Consider the following 26069-nt stretch of genomic DNA (forward strand, 5'->3'; position numbering starts at 1 on the left):
TGATGTATAGTTTAGTGCGTCGTACTCTATGGCTATGTAAGAAGGATTGTATAGTTCTGTGTGTACGGGGCTGCGGCACTGTACACGGTTTGTTACCTTTTTGTGAGTAGTGCATGATAATAAAGATGCTGTTAAATCAAAAATCTGTTCTTATCAGTTTAATATCTGATACGTCCCCTATCTGGGGACCATATATTAAATGGATTTTTAGAACAGGGAGATGGAAAAAGAGCTTGCTCTGTCCACTCCACGCATTGACCTGGTATTGCAGTACCTCCAGGAACGGTGCACCCCTTCTTAACCCAGTTTCCAAAAGCAGAACTCAATTCACCTGATTCATATTAGCCCGATTTAATGAATTGGAAGAAAGCATACGTCTTCATATGCACCTCAATTTGGCCCATTCACTTTTCACACTTCCTCCTTTTGTTTTTTATCTTTCACACTTTTGACTTTCTTTATTCATCCAAATAGCAAACTCATCACCACTCAACCTGACCAACTCGGCTATGTCCCCGTGCTGCAGTTCTCTGTCTTATCTAGATCATTTGCAATTGAATGGAATAGATCCCTTTTGGACAAAGTGGATTCACCTGCTGCTGCAGTGACCACAGGTGTGATAACATCTAGAATTGGCATCTGGTGCGATCTCTCCGCTTCCACTCCAAAGAAAGTTACCTGTTTATTCCTATCATGCATTGGTTTTTGGGGTTTTCTTTGAGTAATGATGATCTCTTTAGTAGTCTGTTGGCGCCCTCTCCTGGAGGAATAGTTTGCTTGCTCTTGGACATTCTAAAAGAGAGGTCATGATAGACATTGAGCTTCTGAGCTCAATTGGGGACAGTCATGGGTGATGAATGTTTGCAACCTACTGCGAAGCCTCATACCGCAATATAAGGAACGTCAAATACTAAGAAAGGGCGGCCTATGAAAGAATTACTACTTTCAATAAGTACACTTAAACGGCTAATTGGGAATAGAAAAACTGTAAAAAGCCCTCTGAGAAAGCCCCCCTCTAACCTTTGATAGTAAGCTTTTCTGTAGTCTGCCTGTTGATGTATTTTCCGTTTGAACTGTGCACAACATGAAGAGACGGAACACTGGCGGCTTGTCACAATGCCCCCCGATGACATCACAATAGCGCTGCTGCCTAGAAAACAAGCTGCGCAGAAGAAGTTGTTCTTTGGGTGGGAGGGTGGGCTAGTGGAAGGAGGGGGCAATCTCTTTTTTTCCCGGGTGGTAGGGGGATGACAGGAGAAGGGAAGCGGGTGGTGAGAAAGGTACAGAGGGCAGGGTTTGGGGGCTGGGAAGGAAAGGGAAAAGATTAGGGTTTGGGGATGATGAAAGGGCTTTCTACGGGTAAGGATGGCAAAGGGTGGCAGTGACGGAAAGTCAGGCAACCTGTCCTGTCCGTCTTTTTGTATCGTGAATTGGAAAGACTGCAAGGGGGAGGGGAGTTGCTTGCGCCCTAAAGGAGGAGTTATTCAGATTCATTGCAGTGGGCGGCGGCTGCAAAACGCACCATTCTTCTTGTTTTGGCTCTGCAAAGCAGCCTTTTCAAGGGTTGGCTTGGGTGACAAAATGTCTTGTGTAGGCGTGGGTTTGTCTCCCTCTCGCTCTCTCTCCCTAAGATGTGTCCGGCATAGGCCAGGGTGCCACTCGAGGCCCAAACCAATTCTGGTTATCGCTTCTCGGCCTTTTGGCTAAGATCAAGTGTAGTATCTGTTCTTATCAGTTTAATATCTGATACGTCCCCTATCTGGGGACCATATATTAAATGGATTTTTAGAACAGGGAGATGGAAAAAGAGCTTGCTCTGTCCACTCCACGCATTGACCTGGTATTGCAGTACCTCCAGGAACGGTGCACCCCTTCTTAACCCAGTTTCCAAAAGCAGAACTCAATTCACCTGATTCATATTAGCCCGATTTAATGAATTGGAAGAAAGCATACGTCTTCATATGCACCTCAATTTGGCCCATTCACTTTTCACACTTCCTCCTTTTGTTTTTTATCTTTCACACTTTTGACTTTCTTTATTCATCCAAATAGCAAACTCATCACCACTCAACCTGACCAACTCGGCTATGTCCCCGTGCTGCAGTTCTCTGTCTTATCTAGATCATTTGCAATTGAATGGAATAGATCCCTTTTGGACAAAGTGGATTCACCTGCTGCTGCAGTGACCACAGGTGTGATAACATCTAGAATTGGCATCTGGTGCGATCTCTCCGCTTCCACTCCAAAGAAAGTTACCTGTTTATTCCTATCATGCATTGGTTTTTGGGGTTTTCTTTGAGTAATGATGATCTCTTTAGTAGTCTGTTGGCGCCCTCTCCTGGAGGAATAGTTTGCTTGCTCTTGGACATTCTAAAAGAGAGGTCATGATAGACATTGAGCTTCTGAGCTCAATTGGGGACAGTCATGGGTGATGAATGTTTGCAACCTACTGCGAAGCCTCATACCGCAATATAAGGAACGTCAAATACTAAGAAAGGGCGGCCTATGAAAGAATTACTACTTTCAATAAGTACACTTAAACGGCTAATTGGGAATAGAAAAACTGTAAAAAGCCCTCTGAGAAAGCCCCCCTCTAACCTTTGATAGTAAGCTTTTCTGTAGTCTGCCTGTTGATGTATTTTCCGTTTGAACTGTGCACAACATGAAGAGACGGAACACTGGCGGCTTGTCACAATGCCCCCCGATGACATCACAATAGCGCTGCTGCCTAGAAAACAAGCTGCGCAGAAGAAGTTGTTCTTTGGGTGGGAGGGTGGGCTAGTGGAAGGAGGGGGCAATCTCTTTTTTTCCCGGGTGGTAGGGGGATGACAGGAGAAGGGAAGCGGGTGGTGAGAAAGGTACAGAGGGCAGGGTTTGGGGGCTGGGAAGGAAAGGGAAAAGATTAGGGTTTGGGGATGATGAAAGGGCTTTCTACGGGTAAGGATGGCAAAGGGTGGCAGTGACGGAAAGTCAGGCAACCTGTCCTGTCCGTCTTTTTGTATCGTGAATTGGAAAGACTGCAAGGGGGAGGGGAGTTGCTTGCGCCCTAAAGGAGGAGTTATTCAGATTCATTGCAGTGGGCGGCGGCTGCAAAACGCACCATTCTTCTTGTTTTGGCTCTGCAAAGCAGCCTTTTCAAGGGTTGGCTTGGGTGACAAAATGTCTTGTGTAGGCGTGGGTTTGTCTCCCTCTCGCTCTCTCTCCCTAAGATGTGTCCGGCATAGGCCAGGGTGCCACTCGAGGCCCAAACCAATTCTGGTTATCGCTTCTCGGCCTTTTGGCTAAGATCAAGTGTAGTATCTGTTCTTATCAGTTTAATATCTGATACGTCCCCTATCTGGGGACCATATATTAAATGGATTTTTAGAACAGGGAGATGGAAAAAGAGCTTGCTCTGTCCACTCCACGCATTGACCTGGTATTGCAGTACCTCCAGGAACGGTGCACCCCTTCTTAACCCAGTTTCCAAAAGCAGAACTCAATTCACCTGATTCATATTAGCCCGATTTAATGAATTGGAAGAAAGCATACGTCTTCATATGCACCTCAATTTGGCCCATTCACTTTTCACACTTCCTCCTTTTGTTTTTTATCTTTCACACTTTTGACTTTCTTTATTCATCCAAATAGCAAACTCATCACCACTCAACCTGACCAACTCGGCTATGTCCCCGTGCTGCAGTTCTCTGTCTTATCTAGATCATTTGCAATTGAATGGAATAGATCCCTTTTGGACAAAGTGGATTCACCTGCTGCTGCAGTGACCACAGGTGTGATAACATCTAGAATTGGCATCTGGTGCGATCTCTCCGCTTCCACTCCAAAGAAAGTTACCTGTTTATTCCTATCATGCATTGGTTTTTGGGGTTTTCTTTGAGTAATGATGATCTCTTTAGTAGTCTGTTGGCGCCCTCTCCTGGAGGAATAGTTTGCTTGCTCTTGGACATTCTAAAAGAGAGGTCATGATAGACATTGAGCTTCTGAGCTCAATTGGGGACAGTCATGGGTGATGAATGTTTGCAACCTACTGCGAAGCCTCATACCGCAATATAAGGAACGTCAAATACTAAGAAAGGGCGGCCTATGAAAGAATTACTACTTTCAATAAGTACACTTAAACGGCTAATTGGGAATAGAAAAACTGTAAAAAGCCCTCTGAGAAAGCCCCCCTCTAACCTTTGATAGTAAGCTTTTCTGTAGTCTGCCTGTTGATGTATTTTCCGTTTGAACTGTGCACAACATGAAGAGACGGAACACTGGCGGCTTGTCACAATGCCCCCCGATGACATCACAATAGCGCTGCTGCCTAGAAAACAAGCTGCGCAGAAGAAGTTGTTCTTTGGGTGGGAGGGTGGGCTAGTGGAAGGAGGGGGCAATCTCTTTTTTTCCCGGGTGGTAGGGGGATGACAGGAGAAGGGAAGCGGGTGGTGAGAAAGGTACAGAGGGCAGGGTTTGGGGGCTGGGAAGGAAAGGGAAAAGATTAGGGTTTGGGGATGATGAAAGGGCTTTCTACGGGTAAGGATGGCAAAGGGTGGCAGTGACGGAAAGTCAGGCAACCTGTCCTGTCCGTCTTTTTGTATCGTGAATTGGAAAGACTGCAAGGGGGAGGGGAGTTGCTTGCGCCCTAAAGGAGGAGTTATTCAGATTCATTGCAGTGGGCGGCGGCTGCAAAACGCACCATTCTTCTTGTTTTGGCTCTGCAAAGCAGCCTTTTCAAGGGTTGGCTTGGGTGACAAAATGTCTTGTGTAGGCGTGGGTTTGTCTCCCTCTCGCTCTCTCTCCCTAAGATGTGTCCGGCATAGGCCAGGGTGCCACTCGAGGCCCAAACCAATTCTGGTTATCGCTTCTCGGCCTTTTGGCTAAGATCAAGTGTAGTATCTGTTCTTATCAGTTTAATATCTGATACGTCCCCTATCTGGGGACCATATATTAAATGGATTTTTAGAACAGGGAGATGGAAAAAGAGCTTGCTCTGTCCACTCCACGCATTGACCTGGTATTGCAGTACCTCCAGGAACGGTGCACCCCTTCTTAACCCAGTTTCCAAAAGCAGAACTCAATTCACCTGATTCATATTAGCCCGATTTAATGAATTGGAAGAAAGCATACGTCTTCATATGCACCTCAATTTGGCCCATTCACTTTTCACACTTCCTCCTTTTGTTTTTTATCTTTCACACTTTTGACTTTCTTTATTCATCCAAATAGCAAACTCATCACCACTCAACCTGACCAACTCGGCTATGTCCCCGTGCTGCAGTTCTCTGTCTTATCTAGATCATTTGCAATTGAATGGAATAGATCCCTTTTGGACAAAGTGGATTCACCTGCTGCTGCAGTGACCACAGGTGTGATAACATCTAGAATTGGCATCTGGTGCGATCTCTCCGCTTCCACTCCAAAGAAAGTTACCTGTTTATTCCTATCATGCATTGGTTTTTGGGGTTTTCTTTGAGTAATGATGATCTCTTTAGTAGTCTGTTGGCGCCCTCTCCTGGAGGAATAGTTTGCTTGCTCTTGGACATTCTAAAAGAGAGGTCATGATAGACATTGAGCTTCTGAGCTCAATTGGGGACAGTCATGGGTGATGAATGTTTGCAACCTACTGCGAAGCCTCATACCGCAATATAAGGAACGTCAAATACTAAGAAAGGGCGGCCTATGAAAGAATTACTACTTTCAATAAGTACACTTAAACGGCTAATTGGGAATAGAAAAACTGTAAAAAGCCCTCTGAGAAAGCCCCCCTCTAACCTTTGATAGTAAGCTTTTCTGTAGTCTGCCTGTTGATGTATTTTCCGTTTGAACTGTGCACAACATGAAGAGACGGAACACTGGCGGCTTGTCACAATGCCCCCCGATGACATCACAATAGCGCTGCTGCCTAGAAAACAAGCTGCGCAGAAGAAGTTGTTCTTTGGGTGGGAGGGTGGGCTAGTGGAAGGAGGGGGCAATCTCTTTTTTTCCCGGGTGGTAGGGGGATGACAGGAGAAGGGAAGCGGGTGGTGAGAAAGGTACAGAGGGCAGGGTTTGGGGGCTGGGAAGGAAAGGGAAAAGATTAGGGTTTGGGGATGATGAAAGGGCTTTCTACGGGTAAGGATGGCAAAGGGTGGCAGTGACGGAAAGTCAGGCAACCTGTCCTGTCCGTCTTTTTGTATCGTGAATTGGAAAGACTGCAAGGGGGAGGGGAGTTGCTTGCGCCCTAAAGGAGGAGTTATTCAGATTCATTGCAGTGGGCGGCGGCTGCAAAACGCACCATTCTTCTTGTTTTGGCTCTGCAAAGCAGCCTTTTCAAGGGTTGGCTTGGGTGACAAAATGTCTTGTGTAGGCGTGGGTTTGTCTCCCTCTCGCTCTCTCTCCCTAAGATGTGTCCGGCATAGGCCAGGGTGCCACTCGAGGCCCAAACCAATTCTGGTTATCGCTTCTCGGCCTTTTGGCTAAGATCAAGTGTAGTATCTGTTCTTATCAGTTTAATATCTGATACGTCCCCTATCTGGGGACCATATATTAAATGGATTTTTAGAACAGGGAGATGGAAAAAGAGCTTGCTCTGTCCACTCCACGCATTGACCTGGTATTGCAGTACCTCCAGGAACGGTGCACCCCTTCTTAACCCAGTTTCCAAAAGCAGAACTCAATTCACCTGATTCATATTAGCCCGATTTAATGAATTGGAAGAAAGCATACGTCTTCATATGCACCTCAATTTGGCCCATTCACTTTTCACACTTCCTCCTTTTGTTTTTTATCTTTCACACTTTTGACTTTCTTTATTCATCCAAATAGCAAACTCATCACCACTCAACCTGACCAACTCGGCTATGTCCCCGTGCTGCAGTTCTCTGTCTTATCTAGATCATTTGCAATTGAATGGAATAGATCCCTTTTGGACAAAGTGGATTCACCTGCTGCTGCAGTGACCACAGGTGTGATAACATCTAGAATTGGCATCTGGTGCGATCTCTCCGCTTCCACTCCAAAGAAAGTTACCTGTTTATTCCTATCATGCATTGGTTTTTGGGGTTTTCTTTGAGTAATGATGATCTCTTTAGTAGTCTGTTGGCGCCCTCTCCTGGAGGAATAGTTTGCTTGCTCTTGGACATTCTAAAAGAGAGGTCATGATAGACATTGAGCTTCTGAGCTCAATTGGGGACAGTCATGGGTGATGAATGTTTGCAACCTACTGCGAAGCCTCATACCGCAATATAAGGAACGTCAAATACTAAGAAAGGGCGGCCTATGAAAGAATTACTACTTTCAATAAGTACACTTAAACGGCTAATTGGGAATAGAAAAACTGTAAAAAGCCCTCTGAGAAAGCCCCCCTCTAACCTTTGATAGTAAGCTTTTCTGTAGTCTGCCTGTTGATGTATTTTCCGTTTGAACTGTGCACAACATGAAGAGACGGAACACTGGCGGCTTGTCACAATGCCCCCCGATGACATCACAATAGCGCTGCTGCCTAGAAAACAAGCTGCGCAGAAGAAGTTGTTCTTTGGGTGGGAGGGTGGGCTAGTGGAAGGAGGGGGCAATCTCTTTTTTTCCCGGGTGGTAGGGGGATGACAGGAGAAGGGAAGCGGGTGGTGAGAAAGGTACAGAGGGCAGGGTTTGGGGGCTGGGAAGGAAAGGGAAAAGATTAGGGTTTGGGGATGATGAAAGGGCTTTCTACGGGTAAGGATGGCAAAGGGTGGCAGTGACGGAAAGTCAGGCAACCTGTCCTGTCCGTCTTTTTGTATCGTGAATTGGAAAGACTGCAAGGGGGAGGGGAGTTGCTTGCGCCCTAAAGGAGGAGTTATTCAGATTCATTGCAGTGGGCGGCGGCTGCAAAACGCACCATTCTTCTTGTTTTGGCTCTGCAAAGCAGCCTTTTCAAGGGTTGGCTTGGGTGACAAAATGTCTTGTGTAGGCGTGGGTTTGTCTCCCTCTCGCTCTCTCTCCCTAAGATGTGTCCGGCATAGGCCAGGGTGCCACTCGAGGCCCAAACCAATTCTGGTTATCGCTTCTCGGCCTTTTGGCTAAGATCAAGTGTAGTATCTGTTCTTATCAGTTTAATATCTGATACGTCCCCTATCTGGGGACCATATATTAAATGGATTTTTAGAACAGGGAGATGGAAAAAGAGCTTGCTCTGTCCACTCCACGCATTGACCTGGTATTGCAGTACCTCCAGGAACGGTGCACCCCTTCTTAACCCAGTTTCCAAAAGCAGAACTCAATTCACCTGATTCATATTAGCCCGATTTAATGAATTGGAAGAAAGCATACGTCTTCATATGCACCTCAATTTGGCCCATTCACTTTTCACACTTCCTCCTTTTGTTTTTTATCTTTCACACTTTTGACTTTCTTTATTCATCCAAATAGCAAACTCATCACCACTCAACCTGACCAACTCGGCTATGTCCCCGTGCTGCAGTTCTCTGTCTTATCTAGATCATTTGCAATTGAATGGAATAGATCCCTTTTGGACAAAGTGGATTCACCTGCTGCTGCAGTGACCACAGGTGTGATAACATCTAGAATTGGCATCTGGTGCGATCTCTCCGCTTCCACTCCAAAGAAAGTTACCTGTTTATTCCTATCATGCATTGGTTTTTGGGGTTTTCTTTGAGTAATGATGATCTCTTTAGTAGTCTGTTGGCGCCCTCTCCTGGAGGAATAGTTTGCTTGCTCTTGGACATTCTAAAAGAGAGGTCATGATAGACATTGAGCTTCTGAGCTCAATTGGGGACAGTCATGGGTGATGAATGTTTGCAACCTACTGCGAAGCCTCATACCGCAATATAAGGAACGTCAAATACTAAGAAAGGGCGGCCTATGAAAGAATTACTACTTTCAATAAGTACACTTAAACGGCTAATTGGGAATAGAAAAACTGTAAAAAGCCCTCTGAGAAAGCCCCCCTCTAACCTTTGATAGTAAGCTTTTCTGTAGTCTGCCTGTTGATGTATTTTCCGTTTGAACTGTGCACAACATGAAGAGACGGAACACTGGCGGCTTGTCACAATGCCCCCCGATGACATCACAATAGCGCTGCTGCCTAGAAAACAAGCTGCGCAGAAGAAGTTGTTCTTTGGGTGGGAGGGTGGGCTAGTGGAAGGAGGGGGCAATCTCTTTTTTTCCCGGGTGGTAGGGGGATGACAGGAGAAGGGAAGCGGGTGGTGAGAAAGGTACAGAGGGCAGGGTTTGGGGGCTGGGAAGGAAAGGGAAAAGATTAGGGTTTGGGGATGATGAAAGGGCTTTCTACGGGTAAGGATGGCAAAGGGTGGCAGTGACGGAAAGTCAGGCAACCTGTCCTGTCCGTCTTTTTGTATCGTGAATTGGAAAGACTGCAAGGGGGAGGGGAGTTGCTTGCGCCCTAAAGGAGGAGTTATTCAGATTCATTGCAGTGGGCGGCGGCTGCAAAACGCACCATTCTTCTTGTTTTGGCTCTGCAAAGCAGCCTTTTCAAGGGTTGGCTTGGGTGACAAAATGTCTTGTGTAGGCGTGGGTTTGTCTCCCTCTCGCTCTCTCTCCCTAAGATGTGTCCGGCATAGGCCAGGGTGCCACTCGAGGCCCAAACCAATTCTGGTTATCGCTTCTCGGCCTTTTGGCTAAGATCAAGTGTAGTATCTGTTCTTATCAGTTTAATATCTGATACGTCCCCTATCTGGGGACCATATATTAAATGGATTTTTAGAACAGGGAGATGGAAAAAGAGCTTGCTCTGTCCACTCCACGCATTGACCTGGTATTGCAGTACCTCCAGGAACGGTGCACCCCTTCTTAACCCAGTTTCCAAAAGCAGAACTCAATTCACCTGATTCATATTAGCCCGATTTAATGAATTGGAAGAAAGCATACGTCTTCATATGCACCTCAATTTGGCCCATTCACTTTTCACACTTCCTCCTTTTGTTTTTTATCTTTCACACTTTTGACTTTCTTTATTCATCCAAATAGCAAACTCATCACCACTCAACCTGACCAACTCGGCTATGTCCCCGTGCTGCAGTTCTCTGTCTTATCTAGATCATTTGCAATTGAATGGAATAGATCCCTTTTGGACAAAGTGGATTCACCTGCTGCTGCAGTGACCACAGGTGTGATAACATCTAGAATTGGCATCTGGTGCGATCTCTCCGCTTCCACTCCAAAGAAAGTTACCTGTTTATTCCTATCATGCATTGGTTTTTGGGGTTTTCTTTGAGTAATGATGATCTCTTTAGTAGTCTGTTGGCGCCCTCTCCTGGAGGAATAGTTTGCTTGCTCTTGGACATTCTAAAAGAGAGGTCATGATAGACATTGAGCTTCTGAGCTCAATTGGGGACAGTCATGGGTGATGAATGTTTGCAACCTACTGCGAAGCCTCATACCGCAATATAAGGAACGTCAAATACTAAGAAAGGGCGGCCTATGAAAGAATTACTACTTTCAATAAGTACACTTAAACGGCTAATTGGGAATAGAAAAACTGTAAAAAGCCCTCTGAGAAAGCCCCCCTCTAACCTTTGATAGTAAGCTTTTCTGTAGTCTGCCTGTTGATGTATTTTCCGTTTGAACTGTGCACAACATGAAGAGACGGAACACTGGCGGCTTGTCACAATGCCCCCCGATGACATCACAATAGCGCTGCTGCCTAGAAAACAAGCTGCGCAGAAGAAGTTGTTCTTTGGGTGGGAGGGTGGGCTAGTGGAAGGAGGGGGCAATCTCTTTTTTTCCCGGGTGGTAGGGGGATGACAGGAGAAGGGAAGCGGGTGGTGAGAAAGGTACAGAGGGCAGGGTTTGGGGGCTGGGAAGGAAAGGGAAAAGATTAGGGTTTGGGGATGATGAAAGGGCTTTCTACGGGTAAGGATGGCAAAGGGTGGCAGTGACGGAAAGTCAGGCAACCTGTCCTGTCCGTCTTTTTGTATCGTGAATTGGAAAGACTGCAAGGGGGAGGGGAGTTGCTTGCGCCCTAAAGGAGGAGTTATTCAGATTCATTGCAGTGGGCGGCGGCTGCAAAACGCACCATTCTTCTTGTTTTGGCTCTGCAAAGCAGCCTTTTCAAGGGTTGGCTTGGGTGACAAAATGTCTTGTGTAGGCGTGGGTTTGTCTCCCTCTCGCTCTCTCTCCCTAAGATGTGTCCGGCATAGGCCAGGGTGCCACTCGAGGCCCAAACCAATTCTGGTTATCGCTTCTCGGCCTTTTGGCTAAGATCAAGTGTAGTATCTGTTCTTATCAGTTTAATATCTGATACGTCCCCTATCTGGGGACCATATATTAAATGGATTTTTAGAACAGGGAGATGGAAAAAGAGCTTGCTCTGTCCACTCCACGCATTGACCTGGTATTGCAGTACCTCCAGGAACGGTGCACCCCTTCTTAACCCAGTTTCCAAAAGCAGAACTCAATTCACCTGATTCATATTAGCCCGATTTAATGAATTGGAAGAAAGCATACGTCTTCATATGCACCTCAATTTGGCCCATTCACTTTTCACACTTCCTCCTTTTGTTTTTTATCTTTCACACTTTTGACTTTCTTTATTCATCCAAATAGCAAACTCATCACCACTCAACCTGACCAACTCGGCTATGTCCCCGTGCTGCAGTTCTCTGTCTTATCTAGATCATTTGCAATTGAATGGAATAGATCCCTTTTGGACAAAGTGGATTCACCTGCTGCTGCAGTGACCACAGGTGTGATAACATCTAGAATTGGCATCTGGTGCGATCTCTCCGCTTCCACTCCAAAGAAAGTTACCTGTTTATTCCTATCATGCATTGGTTTTTGGGGTTTTCTTTGAGTAATGATGATCTCTTTAGTAGTCTGTTGGCGCCCTCTCCTGGAGGAATAGTTTGCTTGCTCTTGGACATTCTAAAAGAGAGGTCATGATAGACATTGAGCTTCTGAGCTCAATTGGGGACAGTCATGGGTGATGAATGTTTGCAACCTACTGCGAAGCCTCATACCGCAATATAAGGAACGTCAAATACTAAGAAAGGGCGGCCTATGAAAGAATTACTACTTTCAATAAGTACACTTAAACGGCTAATTGGGAATAGAAAAACTGTAAAAAGCCCTCTGAGAAAGCCCCCCTCTAACCTTTGATAGTAAGCTTTTCTGTAGTCTGCCTGTTGATGTATTTTCCGTTTGAACTGTGCACAACATGAAGAGACGGAACACTGGCGGCTTGTCACAATGCCCCCCGATGACATCACAATAGCGCTGCTGCCTAGAAAACAAGCTGCGCAGAAGAAGTTGTTCTTTGGGTGGGAGGGTGGGCTAGTGGAAGGAGGGGGCAATCTCTTTTTTTCCCGGGTGGTAGGGGGATGACAGGAGAAGGGAAGCGGGTGGTGAGAAAGGTACAGAGGGCAGGGTTTGGGGGCTGGGAAGGAAAGGGAAAAGATTAGGGTTTGGGGATGATGAAAGGGCTTTCTACGGGTAAGGATGGCAAAGGGTGGCAGTGACGGAAAGTCAGGCAACCTGTCCTGTCCGTCTTTTTGTATCGTGAATTGGAAAGACTGCAAGGGGGAGGGGAGTTGCTTGCGCCCTAAAGGAGGAGTTATTCAGATTCATTGCAGTGGGCGGCGGCTGCAAAACGCACCATTCTTCTTGTTTTGGCTCTGCAAAGCAGCCTTTTCAAGGGTTGGCTTGGGTGACAAAATGTCTTGTGTAGGCGTGGGTTTGTCTCCCTCTCGCTCTCTCTCCCTAAGATGTGTCCGGCATAGGCCAGGGTGCCACTCGAGGCCCAAACCAATTCTGGTTATCGCTTCTCGGCCTTTTGGCTAAGATCAAGTGTAGTATCTGTTCTTATCAGTTTAATATCTGATACGTCCCCTATCTGGGGACCATATATTAAATGGATTTTTAGAACAGGGAGATGGAAAAAGAGCTTGCTCTGTCCACTCCACGCATTGACCTGGTATTGCAGTACCTCCAGGAACGGTGCACCCCTTCTTAACCCAGTTTCCAAAAGCAGAACTCAATTCACCTGATTCATATTAGCCCGATTTAATGAATTGGAAGAAAGCATACGTCTTCATATGCACCTCAATTTGGCCCATTCACTTTTCACACTTCCTCCTTTTGTTTTTTATCTTTCACACTTTTGACTTTCTTTATTCATCCAAATAGCAAACTCATCACCACTCAACCTGACCAACTCGGCTATGTCCCCGTGCTGCAGTTCTCTGTCTTATCTAGATCATTTGCAATTGAATGGAATAGATCCCTTTTGGACAAAGTGGATTCACCTGCTGCTGCAGTGACCACAGGTGTGATAACATCTAGAATTGGCATCTGGTGCGATCTCTCCGCTTCCACTCCAAAGAAAGTTACCTGTTTATTCCTATCATGCATTGGTTTTTGGGGTTTTCTTTGAGTAATGATGATCTCTTTAGTAGTCTGTTGGCGCCCTCTCCTGGAGGAATAGTTTGCTTGCTCTTGGACATTCTAAAAGAGAGGTCATGATAGACATTGAGCTTCTGAGCTCAATTGGGGACAGTCATGGGTGATGAATGTTTGCAACCTACTGCGAAGCCTCATACCGCAATATAAGGAACGTCAAATACTAAGAAAGGGCGGCCTATGAAAGAATTACTACTTTCAATAAGTACACTTAAACGGCTAATTGGGAATAGAAAAACTGTAAAAAGCCCTCTGAGAAAGCCCCCCTCTAACCTTTGATAGTAAGCTTTTCTGTAGTCTGCCTGTTGATGTATTTTCCGTTTGAACTGTGCACAACATGAAGAGACGGAACACTGGCGGCTTGTCACAATGCCCCCCGATGACATCACAATAGCGCTGCTGCCTAGAAAACAAGCTGCGCAGAAGAAGTTGTTCTTTGGGTGGGAGGGTGGGCTAGTGGAAGGAGGGGGCAATCTCTTTTTTTCCCGGGTGGTAGGGGGATGACAGGAGAAGGGAAGCGGGTGGTGAGAAAGGTACAGAGGGCAGGGTTTGGGGGCTGGGAAGGAAAGGGAAAAGATTAGGGTTTGGGGATGATGAAAGGGCTTTCTACGGGTAAGGATGGCAAAGGGTGGCAGTGACGGAAAGTCAGGCAACCTGTCCTGTCCGTCTTTTTGTATCGTGAATTGGAAAGACTGCAAGGGGGAGGGGAGTTGCTTGCGCCCTAAAGGAGGAGTTATTCAGATTCATTGCAGTGGGCGGCGGCTGCAAAACGCACCATTCTTCTTGTTTTGGCTCTGCAAAGCAGCCTTTTCAAGGGTTGGCTTGGGTGACAAAATGTCTTGTGTAGGCGTGGGTTTGTCTCCCTCTCGCTCTCTCTCCCTAAGATGTGTCCGGCATAGGCCAGGGTGCCACTCGAGGCCCAAACCAATTCTGGTTATCGCTTCTCGGCCTTTTGGCTAAGATCAAGTGTAGTATCGTTCGAAAAGGTGGTTTAAGGCTCCGGCCACCTTAGTACAATGATGCAATGCACACTGGAAGGTTGCGCTTGTTAGTACTTTGGGAGGATAGTATATCCATCTAGAGGAAACCATGGCCCTACCAGGATCGAGGCTATTAGACTGAGTAAGTGTGGGGGCTATGGTGCAGTGTGCCCCAGGATTGACGACCCTGGAGTGAGTCTGAGCTTGCTGGCTTTGGACCCCGGCAAGCCTTGGGCTCTGTAGCACACCGTACCTTGCCCTTTCATACTTTCTGAGCATATTGCTCTATCCCGGCATTCTGGCTAGGAAGGGAAATTTTTATAATCATGGTCGGAGGTCCGTTCAGCTTTGGGCTGAGAAACCAACACCCGGTTGGAGGTCCGGGTCAGCTTCGGCTGAGAAACCAACACCCGGTTGGAGGTCCGGGTCAGCTTCGGCTGAGAAACCAACACCCGGTTGGAGGTCCGGGTCAGCTTCGGCTGAGAAACCAACACCCGGTTGGAGGTCCGGTTAGCCTTGGGCTGAGAAACCAACACCGGTTGACGGTCCGGGCAGTTTCGGCTGCGAAACCAACAACTAGTAGCTCTCTACTCCACTTGGGTAAGATGCCTGGGTGGACGCTGGGAGCAACGACAAGGCTCAACCAGGCTTCGGCTTGGGGGAGCACCGAAGATCCCTGACCCTTGCTGTGGCCTTCTGGCTCGGAGGGACGGGGTTGATTTTTGGGGACCCTCTCCTCACGGAGGGGTCCACACGAATCCTAGCCTTTGCACTGTTTTTGGTGTGACTTCGGTCATGCATTTTTTGCGGTGCTTTGGAAAGCTTCATTAAATCAAAATCTGTTCTTATCAGTTTAATATCTGATACGTCCCCTATCTGGGGACCATATATTAAATGGATTTTTAGAACAGGGAGATGGAAAAAGAGCTTGCTCTGTCCACTCCACGCATTGACCTGGTATTGCAGTACCTCCAGGAACGGTGCACCCCTTCTTAACCCAGTTTCCAAAAGCAGAACTCAATTCACCTGATTCATATTAGCCCGATTTAATGAATTGGAAGAAAGCATACGTCTTCATATGCACCTCAATTTGGCCCATTCACTTTTCACACTTCCTCCTTTTGTTTTTTATCTTTCACACTTTTGACTTTCTTTATTCATCCAAATAGCAAACTCATCACCACTCAACCTGACCAACTCGGCTATGTCCCCGTGCTGCAGTTCTCTGTCTTATCTAGATCATTTGCAATTGAATGGAATAGATCCCTTTTGGACAAAGTGGATTCACCTGCTGCTGCAGTGACCACAGGTGTGATAACATCTAGAATTGGCATCTGGTGCGATCTCTCCGCTTCCACTCCAAAGAAAGTTACCTGTTTATTCCTATCATGCATTGGTTTTTGGGGTTTTCTTTGAGTAATGATGATCTCTTTAGTAGTCTGTTGGCGCCCTCTCCTGGAGGAATAGTTTGCTTGCTCTTGGACATTCTAAAAGAGAGGTCATGATAGACATTGAGCTTCTGAGCTCAATTGGGGACAGTCATGGGTGATGAATGTTTGCAACCTACTGCGAAGCCTCATACCGCAATATAAGGAACGTCAAATACTAAGAAAGGGCGGCCTATGAAAGAATTACTACTTTCAATAAGTACACTTAAACGGCTAATTGGGAATAGAAAAACTGTAAAAAGCCCTCTGAGAAAGCCCCCCTCTAACCTTTGATAGTAAGCTTTTCTGTAGTCTGCCTGTTGATGTATTTTCCGTTTGAACTGTGCACAACATGAAGAGACGGAACACTGGCGGCTTGTCACAATGCCCCCCGATGACATCACAATAGCGCTGCTGCCTAGAAAACAAGCTGCGCAGAAGAAGTTGTTCTTTGGGTGGGAGGGTGGGCTAGTGGAAGGAGGGGGCAATCTCTTTTTTTCCCGGGTGGTAGGGGGATGACAGGAGAAGGGAAGCGGGTGGTGAGAAAGGTACAGAGGGCAGGGTTTGGGGGCTGGGAAGGAAAGGGAAAAGATTAGGGTTTGGGGATGATGAAAGGGCTTTCTACGGGTAAGGATGGCAAAGGGTGGCAGTGACGGAAAGTCAGGCAACCTGTCCTGTCCGTCTTTTTGTATCGTGAATTGGAAAGACTGCAAGGGGGAGGGGAGTTGCTTGCGCCCTAAAGGAGGAGTTATTCAGATTCATTGCAGTGGGCGGCGGCTGCAAAACGCACCATTCTTCTTGTTTTGGCTCTGCAAAGCAGCCTTTTCAAGGGTTGGCTTGGGTGACAAAATGTCTTGTGTAGGCGTGGGTTTGTCTCCCTCTCGCTCTCTCTCCCTAAGATGTGTCCGGCATAGGCCAGGGTGCCACTCGAGGCCCAAACCAATTCTGGTTATCGCTTCTCGGCCTTTTGGCTAAGATCAAGTGTAGTATCTGTTCTTATCAGTTTAATATCTGATACGTCCCCTATCTGGGGACCATATATTAAATGGATTTTTAGAACAGGGAGATGGAAAAAGAGCTTGCTCTGTCCACTCCACGCATTGACCTGGTATTGCAGTACCTCCAGGAACGGTGCACCCCTTCTTAACCCAGTTTCCAAAAGCAGAACTCAATTCACCTGATTCATATTAGCCCGATTTAATGAATTGGAAGAAAGCATACGTCTTCATATGCACCTCAATTTGGCCCATTCACTTTTCACACTTCCTCCTTTTGTTTTTTATCTTTCACACTTTTGACTTTCTTTATTCATCCAAATAGCAAACTCATCACCACTCAACCTGACCAACTCGGCTATGTCCCCGTGCTGCAGTTCTCTGTCTTATCTAGATCATTTGCAATTGAATGGAATAGATCCCTTTTGGACAAAGTGGATTCACCTGCTGCTGCAGTGACCACAGGTGTGATAACATCTAGAATTGGCATCTGGTGCGATCTCTCCGCTTCCACTCCAAAGAAAGTTACCTGTTTATTCCTATCATGCATTGGTTTTTGGGGTTTTCTTTGAGTAATGATGATCTCTTTAGTAGTCTGTTGGCGCCCTCTCCTGGAGGAATAGTTTGCTTGCTCTTGGACATTCTAAAAGAGAGGTCATGATAGACATTGAGCTTCTGAGCTCAATTGGGGACAGTCATGGGTGATGAATGTTTGCAACCTACTGCGAAGCCTCATACCGCAATATAAGGAACGTCAAATACTAAGAAAGGGCGGCCTATGAAAGAATTACTACTTTCAATAAGTACACTTAAACGGCTAATTGGGAATAGAAAAACTGTAAAAAGCCCTCTGAGAAAGCCCCCCTCTAACCTTTGATAGTAAGCTTTTCTGTAGTCTGCCTGTTGATGTATTTTCCGTTTGAACTGTGCACAACATGAAGAGACGGAACACTGGCGGCTTGTCACAATGCCCCCCGATGACATCACAATAGCGCTGCTGCCTAGAAAACAAGCTGCGCAGAAGAAGTTGTTCTTTGGGTGGGAGGGTGGGCTAGTGGAAGGAGGGGGCAATCTCTTTTTTTCCCGGGTGGTAGGGGGATGACAGGAGAAGGGAAGCGGGTGGTGAGAAAGGTACAGAGGGCAGGGTTTGGGGGCTGGGAAGGAAAGGGAAAAGATTAGGGTTTGGGGATGATGAAAGGGCTTTCTACGGGTAAGGATGGCAAAGGGTGGCAGTGACGGAAAGTCAGGCAACCTGTCCTGTCCGTCTTTTTGTATCGTGAATTGGAAAGACTGCAAGGGGGAGGGGAGTTGCTTGCGCCCTAAAGGAGGAGTTATTCAGATTCATTGCAGTGGGCGGCGGCTGCAAAACGCACCATTCTTCTTGTTTTGGCTCTGCAAAGCAGCCTTTTCAAGGGTTGGCTTGGGTGACAAAATGTCTTGTGTAGGCGTGGGTTTGTCTCCCTCTCGCTCTCTCTCCCTAAGATGTGTCCGGCATAGGCCAGGGTGCCACTCGAGGCCCAAACCAATTCTGGTTATCGCTTCTCGGCCTTTTGGCTAAGATCAAGTGTAGTATCTGTTCTTATCAGTTTAATATCTGATACGTCCCCTATCTGGGGACCATATATTAAATGGATTTTTAGAACAGGGAGATGGAAAAAGAGCTTGCTCTGTCCACTCCACGCATTGACCTGGTATTGCAGTACCTCCAGGAACGGTGCACCCCTTCTTAACCCAGTTTCCAAAAGCAGAACTCAATTCACCTGATTCATATTAGCCCGATTTAATGAATTGGAAGAAAGCATACGTCTTCATATGCACCTCAATTTGGCCCATTCACTTTTCACACTTCCTCCTTTTGTTTTTTATCTTTCACACTTTTGACTTTCTTTATTCATCCAAATAGCAAACTCATCACCACTCAACCTGACCAACTCGGCTATGTCCCCGTGCTGCAGTTCTCTGTCTTATCTAGATCATTTGCAATTGAATGGAATAGATCCCTTTTGGACAAAGTGGATTCACCTGCTGCTGCAGTGACCACAGGTGTGATAACATCTAGAATTGGCATCTGGTGCGATCTCTCCGCTTCCACTCCAAAGAAAGTTACCTGTTTATTCCTATCATGCATTGGTTTTTGGGGTTTTCTTTGAGTAATGATGATCTCTTTAGTAGTCTGTTGGCGCCCTCTCCTGGAGGAATAGTTTGCTTGCTCTTGGACATTCTAAAAGAGAGGTCATGATAGACATTGAGCTTCTGAGCTCAATTGGGGACAGTCATGGGTGATGAATGTTTGCAACCTACTGCGAAGCCTCATACCGCAATATAAGGAACGTCAAATACTAAGAAAGGGCGGCCTATGAAAGAATTACTACTTTCAATAAGTACACTTAAACGGCTAATTGGGAATAGAAAAACTGTAAAAAGCCCTCTGAGAAAGCCCCCCTCTAACCTTTGATAGTAAGCTTTTCTGTAGTCTGCCTGTTGATGTATTTTCCGTTTGAACTGTGCACAACATGAAGAGACGGAACACTGGCGGCTTGTCACAATGCCCCCCGATGACATCACAATAGCGCTGCTGCCTAGAAAACAAGCTGCGCAGAAGAAGTTGTTCTTTGGGTGGGAGGGTGGGCTAGTGGAAGGAGGGGGCAATCTCTTTTTTTCCCGGGTGGTAGGGGGATGACAGGAGAAGGGAAGCGGGTGGTGAGAAAGGTACAGAGGGCAGGGTTTGGGGGCTGGGAAGGAAAGGGAAAAGATTAGGGTTTGGGGATGATGAAAGGGCTTTCTACGGGTAAGGATGGCAAAGGGTGGCAGTGACGGAAAGTCAGGCAACCTGTCCTGTCCGTCTTTTTGTATCGTGAATTGGAAAGACTGCAAGGGGGAGGGGAGTTGCTTGCGCCCTAAAGGAGGAGTTATTCAGATTCATTGCAGTGGGCGGCGGCTGCAAAACGCACCATTCTTCTTGTTTTGGCTCTGCAAAGCAGCCTTTTCAAGGGTTGGCTTGGGTGACAAAATGTCTTGTGTAGGCGTGGGTTTGTCTCCCTCTCGCTCTCTCTCCCTAAGATGTGTCCGGCATAGGCCAGGGTGCCACTCGAGGCCCAAACCAATTCTGGTTATCGCTTCTCGGCCTTTTGGCTAAGATCAAGTGTAGTATCTGTTCTTATCAGTTTAATATCTGATACGTCCCCTATCTGGGGACCATATATTAAATGGATTTTTAGAACAGGGAGATGGAAAAAGAGCTTGCTCTGTCCACTCCACGCATTGACCTGGTATTGCAGTACCTCCAGGAACGGTGCACCCCTTCTTAACCCAGTTTCCAAAAGCAGAACTCAATTCACCTGATTCATATTAGCCCGATTTAATGAATTGGAAGAAAGCATACGTCTTCATATGCACCTCAATTTGGCCCATTCACTTTTCACACTTCCTCCTTTTGTTTTTTATCTTTCACACTTTTGACTTTCTTTATTCATCCAAATAGCAAACTCATCACCACTCAACCTGACCAACTCGGCTATGTCCCCGTGCTGCAGTTCTCTGTCTTATCTAGATCATTTGCAATTGAATGGAATAGATCCCTTTTGGACAAAGTGGATTCACCTGCTGCTGCAGTGACCACAGGTGTGATAACATCTAGAATTGGCATCTGGTGCGATCTCTCCGCTTCCACTCCAAAGAAAGTTACCTGTTTATTCCTATCATGCATTGGTTTTTGGGGTTTTCTTTGAGTAATGATGATCTCTTTAGTAGTCTGTTGGCGCCCTCTCCTGGAGGAATAGTTTGCTTGCTCTTGGACATTCTAAAAGAGAGGTCATGATAGACATTGAGCTTCTGAGCTCAATTGGGGACAGTCATGGGTGATGAATGTTTGCAACCTACTGCGAAGCCTCATACCGCAATATAAGGAACGTCAAATACTAAGAAAGGGCGGCCTATGAAAGAATTACTACTTTCAATAAGTACACTTAAACGGCTAATTGGGAATAGAAAAACTGTAAAAAGCCCTCTGAGAAAGCCCCCCTCTAACCTTTGATAGTAAGCTTTTCTGTAGTCTGCCTGTTGATGTATTTTCCGTTTGAACTGTGCACAACATGAAGAGACGGAACACTGGCGGCTTGTCACAATGCCCCCCGATGACATCACAATAGCGCTGCTGCCTAGAAAACAAGCTGCGCAGAAGAAGTTGTTCTTTGGGTGGGAGGGTGGGCTAGTGGAAGGAGGGGGCAATCTCTTTTTTTCCCGGGTGGTAGGGGGATGACAGGAGAAGGGAAGCGGGTGGTGAGAAAGGTACAGAGGGCAGGGTTTGGGGGCTGGGAAGGAAAGGGAAAAGATTAGGGTTTGGGGATGATGAAAGGGCTTTCTACGGGTAAGGATGGCAAAGGGTGGCAGTGACGGAAAGTCAGGCAACCTGTCCTGTCCGTCTTTTTGTATCGTGAATTGGAAAGACTGCAAGGGGGAGGGGAGTTGCTTGCGCCCTAAAGGAGGAGTTATTCAGATTCATTGCAGTGGGCGGCGGCTGCAAAACGCACCATTCTTCTTGTTTTGGCTCTGCAAAGCAGCCTTTTCAAGGGTTGGCTTGGGTGACAAAATGTCTTGTGTAGGCGTGGGTTTGTCTCCCTCTCGCTCTCTCTCCCTAAGATGTGTCCGGCATAGGCCAGGGTGCCACTCGAGGCCCAAACCAATTCTGGTTATCGCTTCTCGGCCTTTTGGCTAAGATCAAGTGTAGTATCTGTTCTTATCAGTTTAATATCTGATACGTCCCCTATCTGGGGACCATATATTAAATGGATTTTTAGAACAGGGAGATGGAAAAAGAGCTTGCTCTGTCCACTCCACGCATTGACCTGGTATTGCAGTACCTCCAGGAACGGTGCACCCCTTCTTAACCCAGTTTCCAAAAGCAGAACTCAATTCACCTGATTCATATTAGCCCGATTTAATGAATTGGAAGAAAGCATACGTCTTCATATGCACCTCAATTTGGCCCATTCACTTTTCACACTTCCTCCTTTTGTTTTTTATCTTTCACACTTTTGACTTTCTTTATTCATCCAAATAGCAAACTCATCACCACTCAACCTGACCAACTCGGCTATGTCCCCGTGCTGCAGTTCTCTGTCTTATCTAGATCATTTGCAATTGAATGGAATAGATCCCTTTTGGACAAAGTGGATTCACCTGCTGCTGCAGTGACCACAGGTGTGATAACATCTAGAATTGGCATCTGGTGCGATCTCTCCGCTTCCACTCCAAAGAAAGTTACCTGTTTATTCCTATCATGCATTGGTTTTTGGGGTTTTCTTTGAGTAATGATGATCTCTTTAGTAGTCTGTTGGCGCCCTCTCCTGGAGGAATAGTTTGCTTGCTCTTGGACATTCTAAAAGAGAGGTCATGATAGACATTGAGCTTCTGAGCTCAATTGGGGACAGTCATGGGTGATGAATGTTTGCAACCTACTGCGAAGCCTCATACCGCAATATAAGGAACGTCAAATACTAAGAAAGGGCGGCCTATGAAAGAATTACTACTTTCAATAAGTACACTTAAACGGCTAATTGGGAATAGAAAAACTGTAAAAAGCCCTCTGAGAAAGCCCCCCTCTAACCTTTGATAGTAAGCTTTTCTGTAGTCTGCCTGTTGATGTATTTTCCGTTTGAACTGTGCACAACATGAAGAGACGGAACACTGGCGGCTTGTCACAATGCCCCCCGATGACATCACAATAGCGCTGCTGCCTAGAAAACAAGCTGCGCAGAAGAAGTTGTTCTTTGGGTGGGAGGGTGGGCTAGTGGAAGGAGGGGGCAATCTCTTTTTTTCCCGGGTGGTAGGGGGATGACAGGAGAAGGGAAGCGGGTGGTGAGAAAGGTACAGAGGGCAGGGTTTGGGGGCTGGGAAGGAAAGGGAAAAGATTAGGGTTTGGGGATGATGAAAGGGCTTTCTACGGGTAAGGATGGCAAAGGGTGGCAGTGACGGAAAGTCAGGCAACCTGTCCTGTCCGTCTTTTTGTATCGTGAATTGGAAAGACTGCAAGGGGGAGGGGAGTTGCTTGCGCCCTAAAGGAGGAGTTATTCAGATTCATTGCAGTGGGCGGCGGCTGCAAAACGCACCATTCTTCTTGTTTTGGCTCTGCAAAGCAGCCTTTTCAAGGGTTGGCTTGGGTGACAAAATGTCTTGTGTAGGCGTGGGTTTGTCTCCCTCTCGCTCTCTCTCCCTAAGATGTGTCCGGCATAGGCCAGGGTGCCACTCGAGGCCCAAACCAATTCTGGTTATCGCTTCTCGGCCTTTTGGCTAAGATCAAGTGTAGTATCTGTTCTTATCAGTTTAATATCTGATACGTCCCCTATCTGGGGACCATATATTAAATGGATTTTTAGAACAGGGAGATGGAAAAAGAGCTTGCTCTGTCCACTCCACGCATTGACCTGGTATTGCAGTACCTCCAGGAACGGTGCACCCCTTCTTAACCCAGTTTCCAAAAGCAGAACTCAATTCACCTGATTCATATTAGCCCGATTTAATGAATTGGAAGAAAGCATACGTCTTCATATGCACCTCAATTTGGCCCATTCACTTTTCACACTTCCTCCTTTTGTTTTTTATCTTTCACACTTTTGACTTTCTTTATTCATCCAAATAGCAAACTCATCACCACTCAACCTGACCAACTCGGCTATGTCCCCGTGCTGCAGTTCTCTGTCTTATCTAGATCATTTGCAATTGAATGGAATAGATCCCTTTTGGACAAAGTGGATTCACCTGCTGCTGCAGTGACCACAGGTGTGATAACATCTAGAATTGGCATCTGGTGCGATCTCTCCGCTTCCACTCCAAAGAAAGTTACCTGTTTATTCCTATCATGCATTGGTTTTTGGGGTTTTCTTTGAGTAATGATGATCTCTTTAGTAGTCTGTTGGCGCCCTCTCCTGGAGGAATAGTTTGCTTGCTCTTGGACATTCTAAAAGAGAGGTCATGATAGACATTGAGCTTCTGAGCTCAATTGGGGACAGTCATGGGTGATGAATGTTTGCAACCTACTGCGAAGCCTCATACCGCAATATAAGGAACGTCAAATACTAAGAAAGGGCGGCCTATGAAAGAATTACTACTTTCAATAAGTACACTTAAACGGCTAATTGGGAATAGAAAAACTGTAAAAAGCCCTCTGAGAAAGCCCCCCTCTAACCTTTGATAGTAAGCTTTTCTGTAGTCTGCCTGTTGATGTATTTTCCGTTTGAACTGTGCACAACATGAAGAGACGGAACACTGGCGGCTTGTCACAATGCCCCCCGATGACATCACAATAGCGCTGCTGCCTAGAAAACAAGCTGCGCAGAAGAAGTTGTTCTTTGGGTGGGAGGGTGGGCTAGTGGAAGGAGGGGGCAATCTCTTTTTTTCCCGGGTGGTAGGGGGATGACAGGAGAAGGGAAGCGGGTGGTGAGAAAGGTACAGAGGGCAGGGTTTGGGGGCTGGGAAGGAAAGGGAAAAGATTAGGGTTTGGGGATGATGAAAGGGCTTTCTACGGGTAAGGATGGCAAAGGGTGGCAGTGACGGAAAGTCAGGCAACCTGTCCTGTCCGTCTTTTTGTATCGTGAATTGGAAAGACTGCAAGGGGGAGGGGAGTTGCTTGCGCCCTAAAGGAGGAGTTATTCAGATTCATTGCAGTGGGCGGCGGCTGCAAAACGCACCATTCTTCTTGTTTTGGCTCTGCAAAGCAGCCTTTTCAAGGGTTGGCTTGGGTGACAAAATGTCTTGTGTAGGCGTGGGTTTGTCTCCCTCTCGCTCTCTCTCCCTAAGATGTGTCCGGCATAGGCCAGGGTGCCACTCGAGGCCCAAACCAATTCTGGTTATCGCTTCTCGGCCTTTTGGCTAAGATCAAGTGTAGTATCTGTTCTTATCAGTTTAATATCTGATACGTCCCCTATCTGGGGACCATATATTAAATGGATTTTTAGAACAGGGAGATGGAAAAAGAGCTTGCTCTGTCCACTCCACGCATTGACCTGGTATTGCAGTACCTCCAGGAACGGTGCACCCCTTCTTAACCCAGTTTCCAAAAGCAGAACTCAATTCACCTGATTCATATTAGCCCGATTTAATGAATTGGAAGAAAGCATACGTCTTCATATGCACCTCAATTTGGCCCATTCACTTTTCACACTTCCTCCTTTTGTTTTTTATCTTTCACACTTTTGACTTTCTTTATTCATCCAAATAGCAAACTCATCACCACTCAACCTGACCAACTCGGCTATGTCCCCGTGCTGCAGTTCTCTGTCTTATCTAGATCATTTGCAATTGAATGGAATAGATCCCTTTTGGACAAAGTGGATTCACCTGCTGCTGCAGTGACCACAGGTGTGATAACATCTAGAATTGGCATCTGGTGCGATCTCTCCGCTTCCACTCCAAAGAAAGTTACCTGTTTATTCCTATCATGCATTGGTTTTTGGGGTTTTCTTTGAGTAATGATGATCTCTTTAGTAGTCTGTTGGCGCCCTCTCCTGGAGGAATAGTTTGCTTGCTCTTGGACATTCTAAAAGAGAGGTCATGATAGACATTGAGCTTCTGAGCTCAATTGGGGACAGTCATGGGTGATGAATGTTTGCAACCTACTGCGAAGCCTCATACCGCAATATAAGGAACGTCAAATACTAAGAAAGGGCGGCCTATGAAAGAATTACTACTTTCAATAAGTACACTTAAACGGCTAATTGGGAATAGAAAAACTGTAAAAAGCCCTCTGAGAAAGCCCCCCTCTAACCTTTGATAGTAAGCTTTTCTGTAGTCTGCCTGTTGATGTATTTTCCGTTTGAACTGTGCACAACATGAAGAGACGGAACACTGGCGGCTTGTCACAATGCCCCCCGATGACATCACAATAGCGCTGCTGCCTAGAAAACAAGCTGCGCAGAAGAAGTTGTTCTTTGGGTGGGAGGGTGGGCTAGTGGAAGGAGGGGGCAATCTCTTTTTTTCCCGGGTGGTAGGGGGATGACAGGAGAAGGGAAGCGGGTGGTGAGAAAGGTACAGAGGGCAGGGTTTGGGGGCTGGGAAGGAAAGGGAAAAGATTAGGGTTTGGGGATGATGAAAGGGCTTTCTACGGGTAAGGATGGCAAAGGGTGGCAGTGACGGAAAGTCAGGCAACCTGTCCTGTCCGTCTTTTTGTATCGTGAATTGGAAAGACTGCAAGGGGGAGGGGAGTTGCTTGCGCCCTAAAGGAGGAGTTATTCAGATTCATTGCAGTGGGCGGCGGCTGCAAAACGCACCATTCTTCTTGTTTTGGCTCTGCAAAGCAGCCT

At 46.5% G+C, this 26069-nt stretch overlaps 15 non-coding genes and 2 pseudogenes across 15 annotated transcripts; all 17 read left to right on the plus strand.

The window, feature by feature from the left end:
• Positions 1-92: 92 nt before the first annotated feature.
• On the plus strand, positions 93-296 carry LOC142285586 (U2 spliceosomal RNA; annotated as a pseudogene).
• A 1387-nt stretch (positions 297-1683) lies between these two features.
• Positions 1684-1874, plus strand: LOC142285640 (U2 spliceosomal RNA). Its single transcript, XR_012747000.1, has one exon. It is a non-coding gene; the product is annotated as a U2 spliceosomal RNA (small nuclear RNA).
• Positions 1875-3261: 1387 nt separating this feature from the next.
• LOC142285641 (U2 spliceosomal RNA) lies at positions 3262-3452 on the plus strand. Its single transcript, XR_012747001.1, has one exon. It is a non-coding gene; the product is annotated as a U2 spliceosomal RNA (small nuclear RNA).
• A 1387-nt stretch (positions 3453-4839) lies between these two features.
• Positions 4840-5030, plus strand: LOC142285642 (U2 spliceosomal RNA). The gene has a single exon (XR_012747002.1). It is a non-coding gene; the product is annotated as a U2 spliceosomal RNA (small nuclear RNA).
• Positions 5031-6417: 1387 nt separating this feature from the next.
• On the plus strand, positions 6418-6608 carry LOC142285643 (U2 spliceosomal RNA). The gene has a single exon (XR_012747003.1). It is a non-coding gene; the product is annotated as a U2 spliceosomal RNA (small nuclear RNA).
• Positions 6609-7995: 1387 nt separating this feature from the next.
• On the plus strand, positions 7996-8186 carry LOC142285644 (U2 spliceosomal RNA). The gene has a single exon (XR_012747004.1). It is a non-coding gene; the product is annotated as a U2 spliceosomal RNA (small nuclear RNA).
• A 1387-nt stretch (positions 8187-9573) lies between these two features.
• LOC142285645 (U2 spliceosomal RNA) lies at positions 9574-9764 on the plus strand. The gene has a single exon (XR_012747005.1). It is a non-coding gene; the product is annotated as a U2 spliceosomal RNA (small nuclear RNA).
• Positions 9765-11151: 1387 nt separating this feature from the next.
• LOC142285646 (U2 spliceosomal RNA) lies at positions 11152-11342 on the plus strand. Its single transcript, XR_012747006.1, has one exon. It is a non-coding gene; the product is annotated as a U2 spliceosomal RNA (small nuclear RNA).
• A 1387-nt stretch (positions 11343-12729) lies between these two features.
• LOC142285649 (U2 spliceosomal RNA) lies at positions 12730-12920 on the plus strand. Its single transcript, XR_012747008.1, has one exon. It is a non-coding gene; the product is annotated as a U2 spliceosomal RNA (small nuclear RNA).
• Positions 12921-14307: 1387 nt separating this feature from the next.
• On the plus strand, positions 14308-14449 carry LOC142285606 (U2 spliceosomal RNA; annotated as a pseudogene).
• A 697-nt stretch (positions 14450-15146) lies between these two features.
• Positions 15147-15342, plus strand: LOC142285594 (U2 spliceosomal RNA). Its single transcript, XR_012746965.1, has one exon. It is a non-coding gene; the product is annotated as a U2 spliceosomal RNA (small nuclear RNA).
• Positions 15343-16729: 1387 nt separating this feature from the next.
• LOC142285650 (U2 spliceosomal RNA) lies at positions 16730-16920 on the plus strand. Its single transcript, XR_012747009.1, has one exon. It is a non-coding gene; the product is annotated as a U2 spliceosomal RNA (small nuclear RNA).
• A 1387-nt stretch (positions 16921-18307) lies between these two features.
• LOC142285651 (U2 spliceosomal RNA) lies at positions 18308-18498 on the plus strand. Its single transcript, XR_012747010.1, has one exon. It is a non-coding gene; the product is annotated as a U2 spliceosomal RNA (small nuclear RNA).
• Positions 18499-19885: 1387 nt separating this feature from the next.
• Positions 19886-20076, plus strand: LOC142285652 (U2 spliceosomal RNA). Its single transcript, XR_012747011.1, has one exon. It is a non-coding gene; the product is annotated as a U2 spliceosomal RNA (small nuclear RNA).
• A 1387-nt stretch (positions 20077-21463) lies between these two features.
• Positions 21464-21654, plus strand: LOC142285653 (U2 spliceosomal RNA). The gene has a single exon (XR_012747012.1). It is a non-coding gene; the product is annotated as a U2 spliceosomal RNA (small nuclear RNA).
• A 1387-nt stretch (positions 21655-23041) lies between these two features.
• On the plus strand, positions 23042-23232 carry LOC142285543 (U2 spliceosomal RNA). Its single transcript, XR_012746919.1, has one exon. It is a non-coding gene; the product is annotated as a U2 spliceosomal RNA (small nuclear RNA).
• Positions 23233-24619: 1387 nt separating this feature from the next.
• On the plus strand, positions 24620-24810 carry LOC142285544 (U2 spliceosomal RNA). Its single transcript, XR_012746920.1, has one exon. It is a non-coding gene; the product is annotated as a U2 spliceosomal RNA (small nuclear RNA).
• Positions 24811-26069: the final 1259 nt, after the last annotated feature.

This window comes from Anomaloglossus baeobatrachus, unplaced genomic scaffold (genome assembly GCF_048569485.1).
Source record: "Anomaloglossus baeobatrachus isolate aAnoBae1 unplaced genomic scaffold, aAnoBae1.hap1 Scaffold_601, whole genome shotgun sequence".
NCBI classification, from domain to species: Eukaryota; Metazoa; Chordata; class Amphibia; order Anura; family Aromobatidae; genus Anomaloglossus; species Anomaloglossus baeobatrachus.